Source organism: Ceratotherium simum, chromosome 31 (assembly GCF_057802395.1).
Source record: "Ceratotherium simum simum isolate JZ-2026a chromosome 31, ASM5780239v1, whole genome shotgun sequence".
Lineage (NCBI taxonomy): Eukaryota > Metazoa > Chordata > Mammalia > Perissodactyla > Rhinocerotidae > Ceratotherium > Ceratotherium simum.
The window spans coordinates 10,786,836-10,805,534 of record NC_141930.1 but is presented as its reverse complement, the minus strand read 5'-3'; the positions used below and the strand labels follow the sequence as shown (position 1 = coordinate 10,805,534).

The following is an 18,699-nucleotide window of genomic DNA, read 5'->3' as shown; positions in this document are numbered from 1 at the left end:
TTGAATAGTTAAATTCATTATGATGACATTTAGATATTTCAGCCTTTAGTCATCTTGAGTTCTAATTTTGTTAATTTTATTCAATTCCAAGATAAAAATTAAAAGAACTTGTTCAGTCTTTACCAAGGATAGAAATGCTTAATTTAGGATATATACCTCAAACCTCTTGTGGAATGAAATGGGATAAAAATAAATAAAATAAATACTCTCCATGATAGTTTGAAATATCATATTAAGGTGGGAAAATGACTTAAGTGATCGAGTCTTTATTTTTTAAGATATGTTGTTCTAAGCTTATGTTGTTAAGCTATTTTTAGTTACAGAAACCATAAATATTCATTCAGTACCTTGAAAATATTCTTTTGACAATTCATGAAATCACTCAGTCCACTAATAAGAATCTAAAGATCATATAGTGTCCTTTAGGCTGTATTCTACAACACGCATTGAGTTCATTACATAAGGAAGAACTGCTTTCTCCTTTTGACTGATTTTTTTGTTTCTCATAAGAGCTTTGTTTTTTTAATTTCAAAGATGCACCTAACATTCAGCACGGTCGGTAGATACACATACTCAGAGGTCAGTATCTCTGTAGCTCACCCAGTGAAACAGTATGACACAGATTTCAGCTTTTGAGTGCATACAAATTCATTTATCCATTCCTGTATTAACATTTGTTTATTACGGAGCACCTACCATATGCCAAGGATAGGTTTGGCACTAAAGATACAGGGTCAACAGACAGATTCTTATTTGCCTTCATGGAGCTTATGGTTTGAGAGTGGAGATACACACTTAAAATCACATATGTGATAAATTAAGATATGTGCTATGAAAGAAACCTGTAAACAGAGAAAGTTAATCCCCTAGTCTGGGGAGCTAGAGAAGGCTTTTCTGAATCAGAAAGGAGCGAGGGGAGTTGAAAGTCAGGCTCTCAGTGGGAAGCTTGGGTTGACTTCCTAGATTTTAGCAGGGGTAGTATTGTCCCAGGGGTGTTTTGGAAATCTGTGATCCTGATGATCACAGTGATAGATTACTAAAGGCGTTCAATAGGGGGGTCAAGTCCACTAGACAACTACAATGGGTGGGACAGAGCAGCGCACGGGAAAATTGTCCTGCATCCCATTGTTAGTTTACTCACCCAGGATTCACCTGTTAAGTGATTAAACCTGTTAATAGTTGTTAGACCTACAACCTAATCCTGTTTTATACATAAAGCATCTTTTTAACATGGTCTTATACACTGAAATTTCCAGGAATGCAACTATTAGATACATCAAGGGAAGATGTGATTTTTTGGTTTGTTTGGTACTTTACTAAGAGTTAATTACCATTTTAAAAAATTATATCACCAATAAGAAGACTTCTTATGAAATATGAGTTGCCCATGCCCATGGTTATGAGTGTACCCGTGTCCACCTGTGCTTAGGAATTCATAGAGATGCTCTGTATGGTGGAAGCACGTGGCTCCTTCATGACATAATGTGGCCAGGCATCAGCTTTTGCCAAGTGAACTACGTATTATTTTATTTTACATTCCTTTTGTTTTATTTCTCCTTTTTTTTTTTTGTGAGGAAGATCAGCCCTGAGCTAACATCCGTGCTAATCCTCCTCTTTTTGCTGAGGAAGGCTGGCTCTGAGCTAACATCTATTGCCAATCCTTCCTCCTTTTTTTCCCCAAAGCCCCAGCAGATAGTTGTATGTCCTAGTTGCACATCCTTCTAGTTGCTGTATGTGGGACTCGGCCTCAGCATGGCTGGAGAAGCTGTGCGTCAGTGCACGCCCGGGATCCGAACCCCGGCCGCCAGCAGCAGAGCGCGCGCACTTAACCGCTAAGCCACGGGCTGGCCCCTTATTTCTCCTTTTTGTTACAGTTAGGTCATTATATTGATCTGTTTAAATCCTATGTGTAGACATGTAATGTTATATATGCTCTTATTTCAATATAGTAAGGGGGAGGCATTATAAAAAGAGAGCCTTGGATCTGCTGAAAACTACTGTTTTAAACAATATGTGTGTTTTAAAATATAAGCAAAAGTGCTTTAATATTCAAACTGAAAAATCTTTTGATTCTCTAATTTTAGAATGTTTCACAGATAAAGCCCCTTGATTTTCAAATGAGATTCAGAAGCAAATGTCTCCTCTTTGCTTTCTGGCCTGATTTTTAGAGAGATCTCTCTGAATCCATACACAGAAAATGCAGAAGGAAACATGTTACAATTGATCATTTGGGAATATTTGCATTGGGTTGTCCCGTCTGAGCTATTTAGTATCACTGGGTTGAATTGAATAGTCTCAAATTGAAAGGTCATTTGGAGAAAAATTACTTACCAATAAAATCAAGATTTTTAGAATGCTTTCTTGGAGTGGGTCTACTCCTCTGGAGGACAGCCAGTAGTTCAATGAAAACACATTGAGATGCTTTACAAGAGAGTATTTTGTTTTAACAGATACCATCATGAATGAGTAAGACACCATCCCACTAGTGCTCCAAAGAAAGTATGACTGGTTTCTGGTCCAGAACACCCAATTACATTCTTAGGATTTGTAGAGATAGCCTCCTGGAGATTACAGGAAGTATGAAGTCACTAGGAAAGAAGCAACTTTACGTAAGGAACAGTAATTGTGTCTGTATTAGACATAAGAACTCCTAGTGATGAAACAAATGTTGAAGAATACAGTGGGGATTACTAGGAATATATGCAAATAGTAAAAGACCGGGAAGTCAGATTTATAAGAAATTATCTTCCTTGACTTTCATATTGACTTTTTGTGAAAAGCAAATGAGATAGTATGTAAACAATATTTTGTAAGTTCTAAGTATAAGGTGGTTTTTGTTCACAACCTTTCAAACATACATAATACTAGAATTAGGATGTGTTAACAGGATTGTGTGAAAGCCAGCAAGTCTGAAACCTGTGATAAAACCAGATGCATATATGTTCCTCAGGTATGCTATAACCACAAGTTGTGAATGATCAATTCTTACACTAATATTGGTGAGGCTCAGATAAATATAGACAGAGCCAATTTATATTTACCATTCCTGGTCTCATCTTTTTGTTATCTTTTCCAAGAGAGACTGGAATCTTACTCTAAGACAATGTCAATTTGTAGTCATCTTTTATGCTCTGTCTAAAACACATTTATCAGTATGGTGACTCTTTCAAATAGATGCAATTTTAAGCCTTCTACGTCTCCAACAGAGTTAAAGCGATAGCCAAACAAACTTGCCAAACAAAGTCTGCATAATAATGAACATGAGGGAAGAGATATCTGAAGGACAAAGGGATATTATTGTTTCTCTGGAAATACTGTGGCACTAAGATCTGTCCTTGAAACTTTTTTGCTTAAGAAGTCCTAGATCAGAGGGTTTCTCATGGTTCCCCTTTCTATCTGTCATTTTCATTAAAACTTATTTTTCTCATTGTTTTTTGTCCTCCCCAGACTTCCAGATGTTGAAGATGAAAAGCCATTCTCCTCATTTCCTCTTTCTCCTGTGCCACCTTCCCTTATCAGGGCCTAGGCGTTCTGGCCTTTAGTGTAGCTGTCTTTCTGCCACTGCACTCTGTCTGTTCCTACCTTGCCCTACACAGGCAATTCCCAGCCTCTGGCTCAGGGTTTCTGGTGCCTGAAACTCTTCAGCAATAAGAACCTTAAATGAGAGAGGTGGGTGTGTGTAGAACCATAACATTTGATGAATAAAATCAAGAATGTGATTTCTGGGTATATATAAGAATGATTGTAAATAAGCTCATTTCTAGGAAAAACTCATAAATATAATTGATTGTTACTGAGGAAATAAAGGATAAAAAGAGAAAAAAAATTTACTTTGGTTCTATCTAGGTAACACTGACTATAAACACTTCTACCAACTGCTTCAAGTTACCTCCAAGTACAATTACCAGTAATAATTATGCATGTTGTGGATTCTCTGGTTTAGAAGTGACAATAAGGATGATCCATCATTTAAAGATACGTCATAGCATATGGATCACATTAATTTTTATATGTTTTTATTATACCGTCTAAACTTTATATTCCTATGTTCGTAATCTTCATCATTTATTTCTCTCATTACGTGGCTTTATCTCAACATCAACAAAATGAAGGGGATATTGGGGCATGTAGAGTCCAACAGGGGTTCTATCTTAGGTCAGGTCCTATAGATAAAGAGTTTAGGATGACATATTTTCAAAAAGGTATACTGAGAAATGTAAAAGAGACCGAGTTTGTTAACACATTTTAAACAGTTTCTCAAAGGAAATTGTCAGTGCCATTGAGATTAATTCATCTGGAGAAGAAGTGACTAAGGAGTATTTAGTAACTATTTTCTGAGAAGTCGAGAGATTTATTTGTTTGTTTATGCTAGTCAGTTCCCTGGTTCCACAGACCAATTGGGTGTACAGTGACATTAAGGAGAGATTATTTTCACCTTGAGATCTTCTCAACTAAGTGGATAATGAAGCATTAGAACATACTCACCAAGGAAAGCCGTAAAATCTCTGCTCATGTGGCTTTTTGAAAACATTGGTCTTGGTTGGTTTAAGCAAAGCCTTGATCTAATCAGAGCCTTGAGTATATAAGAGATGCCATTTTGAGGTTTCTTTTATTGCTCATTCATATTAACAAGTAGAGATAGGGATTGATCCAAAGAGACCAATACTCTAAATTTCCAGTTCTGTCCATTTCCATTCCAGCTGGTCTTTTTGCAGGCAATGTAAGTTTGCCCCTATTTCTGACGAACTGTTAGTTTCAGGTTGCCATTCTTCTCTTAACCTAATATCAGTATTTTGAAATGTTTTTGGCTATATTATTAAAGCAAAAGTCATTTCTTCCCTGCTGTGGGTTAAGCAGTACCTCTCTATTGTTCCAACTTTCTGGGATTCTTCACAATAGGTTCCAGACCTAGGTTAATTAACAACTCTGTTAACACCTCCTTGAGCTCAAGTGGTTCAAACACAGCCTGCTGAGACATTATTTCTTAAAAGGTGAGGACTAATGACCCAACTTTCAGTCACCATCTCAGAGGCCAGTTTTCAATCTCGTAAAAATTTTAAGTCAAAGAAGCTCAACATAGAAAGTCATGAGCTGTCATAAAATACTATTCCGGATATAGTTGGTTGGAATTGCCTGGGCACTTGGTAACCTAAAATACAAGTTAATAGTAATTCCACCTCATTTAGTTGTGTTTAAGGTGCTTGAGAGTTATGCTTAATAGACCATAAAAATTATACCTTAAGACACTGCTTAAATACAATAATAAATCCTGGTACAAAGTTCTCCCAGAAACTACTATTTAAAAAAATCCTTGTAAACGTTAACTAAGCCTTACATATTTTTATGTATGAAGACTTTTGATTATATAAAATTTTAGATGTGCCAAAATTCTTAAAATTAATTAATTGCAGAGGCTATAGGTTGGTTTATGCCTTTTTTTTTTTTTTTTTGGTAATTTGGGTAGTAAATATTTAAATCTAGTTTTACTCAAATATTAATATTTTAAGTGTAGGTTAATGTATCATGAATGAAATAAATTGTCTTCTCTAATAAATAGCCTTAGAACATAATCACAGCAGAAATCACCTCTAAGTGGCGTAGGACCAAAATTGGATGGCAATTTGAAATGTAACATGATGTCAGTGTTCCTCTATTGTTACAAAATACCCATGGGGTTAAAAGGAATTAAAATGCCAGAAATTAGACTGACACAAGAAGGGGAATAGAACCGATTATTCCCTATCTGTTGCATTGCCGGGCACAGAACTACTAGGTACTATACACCTGTCATTTTATTTAATCTTCAAAACCACCCCATCAGGCAGTTTTGATAGCTCTTCATAAAAAAAAGAGAAAACTGAGGCTTAGTGGTTAAATAATTTGCTCAAGACCATATTGCTATTAATTAAGGAAGCAGCATCTAAACTTATACCTATCCCACTTCAAAAATCCACACTTTCGTCTGTATTGTGACTGATATATGGCATGATCACACTTAAAGAAGAGTTAAGAGAACTCAGGAAAACCTTCCCAATGTATCTAATATCCCACAGTGATTGAAGGAATGGCTGGAGCAGAAATAGTGTGAAAGGTACTATACACAAATAGGATGGAACTTTGAAAAATGATTAATTATGTGATAATAGTACCACTACATTTTCTAGAAATCTTGTGGAACAAATGTTAAAAAGGAGAGGTTGAAAATTGATCATTTAGGTCAGCTGATATCAAAAGTTTTATACAAGTAATTGGGCTTTTTGTTAAGAAGCTGTCTTTAATGTCTCCATGTCTGGTTCTAGCAAATATTTTAGTGTTTCTTTTCTTCACTTTTAATGTGATTTGGTGGTGGGAGGTTGCTGAGAGCCTAATCAAATCAACACTTTTGTGTGGCCGTCATATGAATCAATAATTTTTCAAAAGTTCTTGCAACTTGGATGTTTAAAGTGATCTACCAGGACATAAGAGCACAGTTTTAATTTTTATCTTACATGTAACTTAAATATATGAATAACTTTCTTTGAGGAAATATCCAATTTCAGTTATTGCTTGAAAAGTAAAAACACTATTATTTTCATGGCCATGGGCTGTGCATAATATTGAATGCCTATATTATTGGTTATTACCAATGAACATCTCATGAGATTTGTAGACTTTACAAGGATCTATGGATTTAAAATCATAATAGCAAATTTCTTCATTATTTTTCCTCTTTTCTTTTTTATACAGAATGAAGGCTAGCTGGTAAAATAATGCACAGGAGAATATTTTGAAAGCAATTTATTTAAATATTGATTTATTAAAATATTTCATAATAGTTCTTTAAAAGTACTTTTAGAATGTACAAAAAGGTATTTTTACTGCTTTTCAATTACTGTTGAAAGGAATCATTTATTATCTCAAGAAAATGGAACTTTTCATCTCTCAAGAGCGAGTCTGCAGCATTTAGTTGGTCAGCATAGTTTTGGCAAATGCTAGCTATTTTATTAATGTAGGTTTTTTTCCCTTGCTAATACTCAATTACTCCTTGTAAAAAGACAGCAGAAAGAGAGACTCTTCAGAGAATCAGAGTCGCCTTGTTTCTTTCTGTGTTTCTGTCTCTCTCATAAAGGTGTGTGTGTGTGTGTCAACATAACACAACATGACATGAGCATAGGAATCAGAATGTATTAAGCTTGCATCCAGCTTTATTACTAGAAAGGTGAGAGAAATATCTTAATTTCACAGAAGCTCAGTTTCCTCATCAGTAAAAGGGATATTAGACGAGGTGATGTAAAAGTGCCTTGCGCCACCTTTTATTTATTCAGTGAAATTTAGTTCCATCCCTTCCATTGTCTTGCCTCTTGTGTTAACGTTTTGTTAACATTTCTGGGTTGGAACAAATTACTCAGGTAAACCCATTTTGTTTTCCTCAGTTTTGCCCTAAGGAACAGGAAACATAGCTTGGGTCCTCTTGGCAGGCCGGCCTTCTTCATTTCCAAATCCCATGTTTTCTTGTTCTCCCAGCACATCTTTGAATGTTGCTAGGTAAAAATTGATGTACAAGGGTATCAAAGTCTGCTTAGAGACCTACCACAAACGTACGAGAAGAAGAGAACCGAAATAGGAGATCCCTGCACATAGAATTATTTATTTATTTATTTATTTAATTTTTTGTTTATTGCAGTAACATTGGTCTATAACATTGTATAAATTTCAGGTGTACATCTTTATACTTCTATTTCTGCATAGATTACATCACATTCACCACCCAAATACTAATTACAACCCATCACCACACACACATGTGCCAAATTATCCCTTTCACCCTCCTCCCTCCCCCCTTCCCCTCTGGTAACCACCAATCCAATCTCTGTCTCTATGTGTTTGTTTATTGTTGTTATTATCTACTACTTAATGAAGGAAATCATACAGTATTTGACCTTCTCCCTCTGACTTATTTCACTTTGCATAATACCCTCAATGTCCACCCATGTTGTCACAAATGGCTGGATTTCATCATTTCTTATGGCTGAGTAGTATTCCATTGTGTATAGATATCACATCTTCTTTATCCATTCGTCCCATGATGGGCACTTAGGTTGCTTCCAAGTCTTGGCTATTGTGAATAACGCTGCAATGAACACAGGGGTGCATGTATCTTTACGCATTGGTGTTTTCAAGTTCTTTGGATAAATACCCAGCAGTGGAATAGTTGGATCATATGGTAGTTCTATCCTTGATTTTTTGAGGAATCTCCATACTGTTTTCCATAGTGGCTGCAGCAGTTTGCACTCCCACCAGCAGTGTATGAGAGTTCCCTTCTCTCCACATCCTCTCCAACACTTGTTGTTTCCTGTCTTGTTAATTATAGCCATTCTGACAGGCATGAGGTGATATCTCATTGTAGTTTTGATTTGCATTTCCCTGATAGTTAATGATTTTGAACATCTTTTCATGTGTCTGTTGGCCAGCTGTATATCTTCTTTGGAGAAATGTCTGTTCATGTCTTTTGCCCATTTTTTAATTGGGTTGGTAGTTTTTTGTTGTTGAGATGCATGAGTTCTTTATATATTTTGGAGATTAAGCCCCTATCAGATGTATGGTTTGCAAATATCTTCTCCCAATTGTTAGGTTGTCTTTTCGTTTTGTTGATGGTTTCCTTTGCTGTGCAGAAGCTTTTTAGTTTGATGTAGTCCCATTTGTTTGTTTTTTCTATTGTTTCTCTTGCCCGGTCAGACATGGTGCTTGAAAATATGTTGCTAAGACCAATGTCGAAGAGCGTACTGCCTATGTTTTCTTCTAGAAGTTTCATAGTTTCAGGTCTTACATTCAAGTCTTTAATCCATTTGGAGTTAATTTTTGTGTATGGTGTAAGGTAAGAGTCTACTTTCATTTTTTTGCATGTGGCTATCCAGTTTTCCCAACACCATTTGTTGAAGAGACTTTCTTTTCTCCATTGTATGTGCTTGGCTCCTTTGTCAAAGATTAGCTGTCGATAGATGTGTGGGTCTGGGTTTTTGATTCTATTCCATTGATCTGTGTGTCTGTTTTTGTGCCAGTACCAAGCTGTTTTGGTTACTATCGCTTTGTAGTATATTTTGAAATCAGAGAGTGTGATACCTCCAGCTTTGTTCTTTTTTCTCAGGATTCCTTTAGCTCTCCGGGGTCTTTTGTTGTTCCATATAAATTTTAGGATTCTTTATTCTATTTCTGTGAAAAATGTTGTTGGCACATAGAATTATTATTGCCTCACTTAATCTTTTTTTTTTTTTGGCTGGGAAACATTTGCCCTGAGCTAACATCTGTTACCAATCTTCCTCTCTCTCTTTTTCTTTTTCCTTCCCAAAGCCTCAGTACATGGTTGTGTATTCTAGTTGTAAGTCCTTCTAGTTCTTCTATGTGAGCTTCCACCACAACATGGCTACTGACAGACGAGTGGTGTGGTTCCACACCCGGGAACCGAACCCGGGCTGCCAAAGCAGAGTGTGCCGAGCTTTAACCACTAGGCTATCAGGGCTGGCTTGCCTGACTTAATCTTATTAAAAAAATATACGATACAGATAGTGTTAGCCATATTTTAAAAAAGAAATTGAGCTTTCAAGGAATTAACTTCTAAAAGACAAATAGCTGGTGAGTGGTAGAGCAGAAATTAAACTTTGCGCTCGCTATTAAACTTTGTTCTTCCAAAATACGATATGTCGTTTGTTTTTAAAGGAGAACTACTTTTCTAAATGTAAGCACATGTTAGTTTTTGAACATGTTCTCTGGATATGGCGTATTGTAAAGATGGATTGGACATTGATGCTGTATTGGATACATATTTGGAGTAAATAGATGTAACAAAGGAGGGAATATGTTAAACAACGTAAGAGGGATTCAGATAAAATGTGTTTTGGTTCAAAAGAAGACGAGGAGATTTCTGGTTGTGGCAATCAAGAAAGTCTTTTTTGTTGAGGTAATATTCGGATTGGGCTTTAAATACTGGGTGGAATTTGGATATGTTAACATAGGAAATTGGGAAGAGTAGAAAGAGGGAAGTACCTATGAACAGAGGTATGTAGATGTTGGAGTAACTTGTAGGCATTCAATAAAAATGTTGAATAGCTCAATTTATTTTGGCACATCGAGGGCAAGAAATGGACTAATCAAGAAAAGAATGTGAAATCTTGAATGATATGTTAAGGATTTGGGAATCTGGTATACACTGGGATGCCACTGATGAGTTTTGATCACGAGATTGGCATAATATGATTTAGGAATAACATTAATGGTAATAAATAGTAATAATGCAGGCCACGATGCTAAGTGCTCACCTTGTGATTGTATGACAGTAGTTCCAGTGAGAAGTAAATAGCCTTGGTAGGGGCAGTGGAAGTAGGAAGAAAGGGAAAGATGAGGACAATATTAGAATAGGTAAGTACTTACAATTTATTAGATACCTGGGGCAGGAAAGAGGAAGGCATCTGAGGTGACAGCTACATTTCTGTTTTGTATCATAATCAGAAATGAGGAAGGCACAGAGGAGGAGCAGAGACAGGTTTAAAAGCAAGCATGATGAACTCACGTATGGACTTGTAGAGCTTGGAGAATAGGTGGAACCCCCAGGAGGAGATAAACTTTGGGTTGTTAGACACGTGATGTGGGTTTAGGAAGAAAGATCATTGTTAGGAATTTTGATTTGTGAATGATCTGCCTCAAAGAGATAAACTAACCCATTAAAGAAGGTGAAATGATATAGGGGAGATTATATATTGAAGGACAGAGAGAGCACAAGTTAAATATGTGTGTTTATTAAAATAAAGAAAAAGAGATGGCAAAAAAGACAAAACAGAAGCAACTAGAAAGATAAGAGCTTAGAGAGCTTTTCACTGAAGTCAAACGAAGAAAGAGTTTCAAGAGAGAAGAGGTGGGCAGCAGTGTCAAATATTGCGGGGAAACCCAAAGAGATGGATAATATGAGTGATCTCTCCAAAAGTCCTTACTTTTGTACATGGAGAGTGAATCTGTTTTTATGTTTGTGACATCATCTCATATGGCTTGCATAATTTTCTCAGTTGCTTCAGAATTTGAGAAGTTTCCCATTGAGTCAATGTTACTTGACTCTATTTTTGTTGTTAAAGGGTCTATTGATTTCATTCTCTGCAAATTATCATGTATATCAGTGTCTACTGACTGTAAGTGCTTGGAGCAAAGATCTTGAAAATTAGTATTTATATAACACCAAAAAATCTAATATTTTACATAGGTTACATTTTCTCCTGTCATCTTATTAGGTATTCTATGAATTTTTTTTTTTTTCAAACTACTTCTTAACAACATACTCATTTTTGGATTCGAAACTGGGGTCAGAAATCCGTGGGATGGGAGTTTCGGCCTCCTGCTGCTGTCTCAGCTCTGTGAGCCAATGCTTTCTTCGCCAAAATCGAGGCTGGAGAGGCAAAATAAAGACTGTGATTTTTTTTTTTTTTATCACCATTCTGCCAGGTAAATGGGAATTTCTAGCTTTTCACAACTCTTTTTAAAGCTTTCTTGGACCTGAGTTGACCCAGGTTCTGTTAAAAATATCACTGTTACAAAACAAATACATTTTGCTGTAAATAATAATCTCTATCTAGACATCCTGCAGGCATCTCAACTTCAGGATGTCTAAGATATAGCACATCCATTTCTCCAGCCTGTTGTTTATATTGCATCTCTGATCTCTGTCTATGGCAACATCGGCCGTTCACTTGCCCAAACTAGAAACCGGGGAGTTATTTTTAATCTTTCTCCTGCCCTCCACTATATTCAATCAGTCAGTCAAGAAGCTCTATCAAATATTGTCCTGATTAACTCTTCAGTCTGTCAGATTCTTCTGTTGTCTTGCCTGCCACTAATTATACCTCACGATTACTCTTTCTAACCATATTTGTTGAGCATATTGCTATGAGCTGGGCATTATTCAGGTCCTGGAGATGAAACTGAACAACAGAGAATCAGCCCATACCTTCATGAAACTTGCAGTCTTCTCAGACACCTCTCAGTCAATGATATTAATATTTAATTATCAATGGGATAAATGTTTCAAAGATATAATACAGAGTACAACAGGAGAAGAAACAAGGCAGCTTTCTTAAGAAAAAGAAAAGACTCAAGCCGAAAAGCTGTAACTTCGAGGGTGAATAGGAGTAAGATGAAGAGGAGAAGAAAAGCATTCAAGGCTGAGGGAATTCTGGAAGCTTTACACTTGGAATGAACCTTAAAGTTGGAAGATCTGAAATCAGGATCATTGGAGAAAAGTGAGCAAGTGAAGATGAACGGACCACAGCTGCAGTTGGGTTGAAACCATTATCATGCAGGGCCCTTAGGTCTGAGGACCATGTACTCAATTTTCAAAACTGAAATATTCTTAAAGTGAAAGGGGAATGAGTGTTAAACTGGGAGTGTTCTGGGAAAGCCTGGCCATATGGTCACTCTATTTAGAGTCACGTTAATGATTTTAGGTTTTATCCTAAGAGAAAAGGAAAACCATTGAAGGGTACTAAGTAGGGGTGTGAATTTTTAGATTAGCTTCTCAGATAGCATTTTTCTCCACCACCCCTGTCCTCTCTGCCTAGTTTTCCTGTTTCATTTTATTTCACAGTCCTTTCATTACCTGAATTCATGTATTTATTTGTTTGAGTGTTTTATTCTTACTTCTTAAATGTAGGCTCTGTGAGGGCAGGGACTTGGTTTTATTCACTGCTGCAATTCCAGCACCTAGAACGGTGCACGACACATAACAGATGTTCTCTAAATTGTTAAATTAAGGAATCAGATTGCTTTTTCAAGACGCTGTGGTTATTGTCTGAATTGATTGGAAAGACTAAGAGTTGATGGCAAGAGATGGTGGTAACATGTATAGAAGTAGACAGATGGAGAAATAGAAAGTATATTTAGGATGGAGTGATAACTTAGACATAGGTGGTAATGAAGAGGAAGCATTAAAGGTGACTTCCAGATTTCTAGAATATGCCGCTGGGTGAATTTGAGGTGCCACTAACTGAAATGCTTGAAGAAGGAATATGGTGTAGTGGTGAAGAGTGCATCGGTTCACCCTGACTGCCTCTCTCACTGACACCTTGGGCAGATTGCCTAATTTCTGCATGCCTTGATTCTCTCAGCTCTAAAATGGTGGATAAGATTAGTACCTACTCTATAGGCCATACTGTGGTGATTTAGTGAAAGAATGTATGTAAGGCATTTAGAACAGTGCCTAGCACATAAAAAAGTACTCAATAGAAGTTAGTTACTGTGGGAAAGAGTAGAGGACAAATGAAAAGGGAGGAGAATCAGTTCAGTTTTGTAATTGTTGGGTTTTGATTGCTGTGATACTTCCAAGTGGATATGCGAAGATGGCATTTGTCGTAAATGAATTTAGATCTCAGAAGAGAGGCCTGGGTTAGAGATATAAATCTGCGAGTCATCTGAGTATGAGTAATTGAATTCATTAGGGTGTTTAGTACTAAACTCCAGGGGACACACATACTTACTGGTGGATAAGGGAGACTGAGAAGGAGGGTCAAGAGAGTTATGGCAAAATCCAGGGGCCAAGAGGAGGAGCAGTGGTGAGCAGTGTCAGTACGTCTTTGAGTTCAAGGATGGTAAGGACCATACTGCCAGTGATTCCAATCCAGCCAGCACGTGGTGGTCATGGTGGTCTTTCTGAACCATGAAGGCTAATCTCATCTCATTTCCACTTAACATCTTTCAATGACTCCTCAGATCATTAAGTTCGGAGTTGAATCTTCTTAGCCTGTCATTCAAGGTACTTCACATTCTTATTCAAATATACCTCTCTGCCCTTCTCCTTAACTGCACCAAATATGGCACACTTTCTATTACCTGCAGGAGTTATCCGTGTTCTTCCATCTGCCTTGACTGTCTTTCCACCTGCTGTCCACAAAGCTAATTGTGAGTGGACCTGCCAGACCGAGCTCTAGAATTACTCCTTTGAGGAAGTGGAACACAAAGGTGCCTTTCCTCTACCCTTCCAGAATCTTCTATTTCTCCCCAGAAGAAACCTTACCACACACACTAGGTTGTATTTGTTTATTTTGTTTCCTGAGCTGCTCCCTTAGGCCACGAGCTCCCAGAGGGAATGCTCTGCTTGGTTTGGATCTTCGGTACCTTGTCCAAAGCTTGCCATTGTGTGCACAATAAATGTTTGTGGAATTAAAGAATGGTTAAAAAGTAGATCCCACTAACTTCTCAAACTCCATATAACCGGAAAGTTTAGACAATCTGGAAAAAGTTTAATGTAGGATAGATCCAGGTTCAGAAGTGCTATATCCAAACTATAGTCAAATATATTCACAACAAATTCAGGTAAACTAGGGATGGACAAAATTGGTCCATAGGGTTATTAAGATGACTTAGGATGTCACAGAATTATCATATAAATCTGTAAATAATATATTTTTTGTATAATCATAATTAGCAAGTTGGTTCAGTCGTGAGTTTAAGATTGACGTATCATATGTATCTTTGTTTATGTTGATCCAGTTCTTAAGTGTTTACTTTATTTTAGCACTTTGGCAAGTGGTCTGGAGGTGAAAAGCACCGTCCTCCTACTCTTGTTATCTTTTGGGGTGATACAAAAGACACGTAAACAAAGGGTGGGAGAATGGAGCCTTCAAATTCTGTAACTGTTAAACCCCTGAAGGTGTTCCAGTTTAATATTTGGCTTTGACATCATCTGTGTAGGAATATTATTCACTACTTTTCAGAAAACGTGGATTTTCTTAAATGAACTTAGTAGCTACATTTGATTATCTAATTTATTTCATCTATATTTTAACATGTATATCTTTTGCTGTGGATTAGGAATGGCATGTAGAACTTTCATTGAAGACTAGAGGAAAATTATACTCCTCTTCTTCAGGTGCATAATTTCAGGTTTAATAAGTAGAAGAGAATAATGGCAAAAAATTATGGTTTTATCTGAGAGCCATGGCAGCATTAGCTATTCACTTGAACCAGGAATTTTCCTGTCCCTTCCAAAGTGACCCATTTTTGGACCAGAATGAATGAAAGCACTGGTTGTTTTGGCTTTCTCGACACTGAAGTCTAGTCCAAATTCCGGGCTCAGAAGTTTCTCGTATGAGAATCATCAGATAATGATAAGTCATCATCATTATAATGATGAGTGCCCATTATGGCATTCAGGACCCTGTGTCTGAAATGGCACATATCCGGCGGTAACACGTTTGTAATTGTTAATCATGGCAGGTGACTATGAGATTACTGGAAAAAAAATATTTTGAAGTGGTATCAGATGTTCATCAGGAAGAAATGAGTGATTCTGGTAATTGGATTTGCCCAGGTTTGTAAGTCTTTTCCCATCCATTTCATTCATCTGCTAAAAATAGATGTTACTAAGTTCAAAGACTAATTCTAGCCATACTGGCGGACAGAAATAAATCTGTCTTGTTTCAGGTTTACTCTATTTTATAGTTTCCTGATTTTTGAGACAATTATTCAACTTCATTCTCGCTTCTGAATCTAAAATAAACTGTTTTGCTTTTGCGATTTTTCCGTGAAATGGAAGAATGAGAAATTATGTATAAACCTAAAGGAGACATACAAAATAGATACTGTAAGGGAGATACTTCAAAGCAAATGAGCTCAAAATAGTATACTTTCCCATAAAAATCAGAATTTAAATTCATGATTTTTAAAAAAGAAATATGATTTTCATTTTACATACATAATTAAATATATATAATACACATTCAGGTCTGTGCTGTATTTTAGAAGTTTGAAATTTTTTTAATACAATGATCGATGCTAAAAGATTTGCAGTGATCTAGGTACTTGGACCAAACAGTAATGGATTTATTTTAGAGACATATGAAGCATACTAACAAATTACCTAAAACTTTTGCTTTTTTACATCTACAAAATATTATCAGTGATAGCCACAGCCAATTTTATCTAGAAACAATAAAAATATTTGCCCGATTAAAAAGATATCAGGCAAAAGTGGATGTTTCCAGCCAGAAAAATGTATTATTGAGTAAAGAAAATAATTTTAAAATTGATTAGCATTGCCTAAAAGGCAAAGTCACAGGCTGTGAGAATATGAATAGGTGTGTTGAATAGATAATAGATAATGATGTGAAAAATGGGAGGATATTTATATTTAAATGCAAGAATGCATGCAAGAATCCAGCTGCTTGATAACTTACTAGATGAAATTTGCTATTAATACCGTTCCCTAAAGGGCTCACGAGAAATGTTTTTCAAGATTTAAGATTGTGTAAATGCTTTGTACCTAAAACTGATGAAAGTAATTGGTAAACTGCTTAAGCAGGTCCCGCTTGGAAGTAAATGGAAACTGCAGGGTAGAAAATGCAGGCTGGGTAAGGAACCCAACAAGTCAGCAGAGTTCTCTTTACAGAAAGAAACAAAGATAGCAGTAATTAATGACCCTGACTCCGTGCCAGAAAAACTTTCTTCTGACAACTCCGACTTAATTAAAACTTAAGACATTTCAATGGCCTCCGAAAGCCCCTGATGGGGTGAACTCTTGCAGACTCGTGAGAAAATTTTGTAAATTAAAGGAAAAGATGTGTGTTACCACTAGTGCCATGACTCTAATCCCTGACAGTCAAAGAATCTATTTAGCCCAAGCCTTTTCTTTTAACCGGCTCACACCTGCAAGCTTCCTGGCACTTCCTCTGCACCAGAGAAGGCAGTTTTTGTGTTTTACGGAAGATCAGATAATAGGAGCCTTGCTGTTCCTTTTGTTTTTGTGCATTGTTCATTAGCCTCTGAGTGTTGCAGGCGCACTTGATATGCTTGGCTTGCTCCGGAGTAGAGCATCGGCTTTAGGTGGTGCAACACGGGGTGAGGATGGGTTGGCGGAAAAAGTAAGGTTTTTTTTTTTTTTTTTTTTTATGTGAAAGTGGCTCAAATTAAAACTCACAGTTGATGGGGCAGCCTGAATGGCTGTGGCCTGCTGTTCTTAACACAGCGGAGTGACAAGAAACGAGGTTCTGTGCTAGACAGTGAAGATTTGAGACCCAAGGAAATGCGTTATTAAGTAGTCCTTGTTCCTTTTATTGGTGCCATTTTTAATTCACTTGGATCAACAAGCATAGGGATTCCCAGTAGGTATGGAAGGGAGGCCTACCGTGCTGTAAAGAAAATCACGTGGTGATTTATTTATTAATAAATATACCGGAGACTGAAATAGAAGTGACATTGGTTGAATACCAATTGGGGTGAATGGTTACTTGATTTACATGAGAAAAAAAAAGGAGTTTAATTTCTCCTCCCTCCCCTCTGGAAAGTGTTTTGGTGTATTATAATAGCAAATACCACCCCCACCACCCCACAGTGCAAACTTTCTCTCTCTCTCTCTCTCTCTCTCTCACACACACACACACACACACACACACACTCTCATGCTTCCTGTGGCCTCAGGCAAATCTGGTGGCTAGGACTGGAGAGAGGCAATTCTTGGATTGTCTCTTCCTTTTGGACCCGACTGGAGGCTGGTGTGTTGGATGGAGGGGCACGGAAATGTTCCTGTTTAGATCCAGGCTGGGGTATCTTTTTAAGTGTCCATGCTAAGGAAAGAAAAGCTTGTCTCCAGGTATTCAAGAATCTCATCTTTTGACTCTTTTAGGTGTCGTTTGCTGAGGTAAATCATACAGCATTTGTTTTTGCAGGTGACCAGCCGTAATGTGCATGAGCTATGCTAAGCTGCTTTTCCTGGGAATGGGAGTGATCAGAAACTTAACCTTTTCCAAAAAATTTTGGGAATGACACTGTAGAACAGAACATCACTTCACTTGATTTAAAAAAGAAAAAAATACGAAAACTTCTGTCCGTGAGCGTTAACCAAAATAATATATGGGTCCTGTCTTTTGGTGTTTGGAAAGGCTCACCAGCTAGTTATTCTTTTCGTACTAACCACTTTCAGATGCGAAAAGCCAGGGCGGTGGGGGAGGGAAGGTAGAAATCAACATGTTTGATCCAGTGTATAAAGTTTTTGTTTGTTTGTTTGAATTTTATAATGCTAACCCTTATCCAGCTAATCTAAGACCAAATAAATACCACCTGTGCCCATTTATGTATTTTTTTAAAAGAAGCACATAAAAATATTTTTAATGAATTACTAGAAGTCATATAGTTTATATTGAATCACAGTTATTAATATTGTTCCTCTTTGTTGCTATTCTTATTTTGGGAGTTTGCCTGTTTGTACGGAATTGAACCACCCCAATTAAAGTGGGGGAAAAGTTTTTTTAAAAAATAAACTACTGTAACAGAATATGTTTGGGAGTTGTAAAAGTTTTTCCATTGAAAAAATCAGAATTTAAGAGGATCCTGTTACACGCTGTGGGCAGAAATCAGAGTCAGCAGAGCTTGCGAAAACAGATTTTTTTTTAGCAAAAATTTGTTGCGGGTCACTGTGAATGGTAAAAGAGAAAAAGCTTCACATCGTAGTGTCTGTTTTGAATTAGATTAAACTTCAAATTAAGTTACTTAACTTTTTAGTGTATCTAACATATAATTAAGAGAAACATTTTTGTTTATAGAAAATGTAAGTTTATTCCATGCATGCAGATTTATGGAAAATTTAAATAAACATTTATGTTTGAGTCAGTATTTGTAACAAAGTAACCTCTATCACAGAGGGCTCAGCTGAAATATTCCCAGATTGTTTTTGTTTTCAGTTTGTGCTACACT

The 18,699-nt window shown here is 36.7% G+C and overlaps 1 protein-coding gene across 1 annotated transcript in view; it reads left to right on the top strand.

Annotated features, from left to right (window-relative positions):
* Positions 1–18,699, top strand: part of ZFHX4 (zinc finger homeobox 4) — a 178,690-nt gene that overhangs the window by 75,834 nt on the left and 84,157 nt on the right. The window lies entirely within an intron of this gene.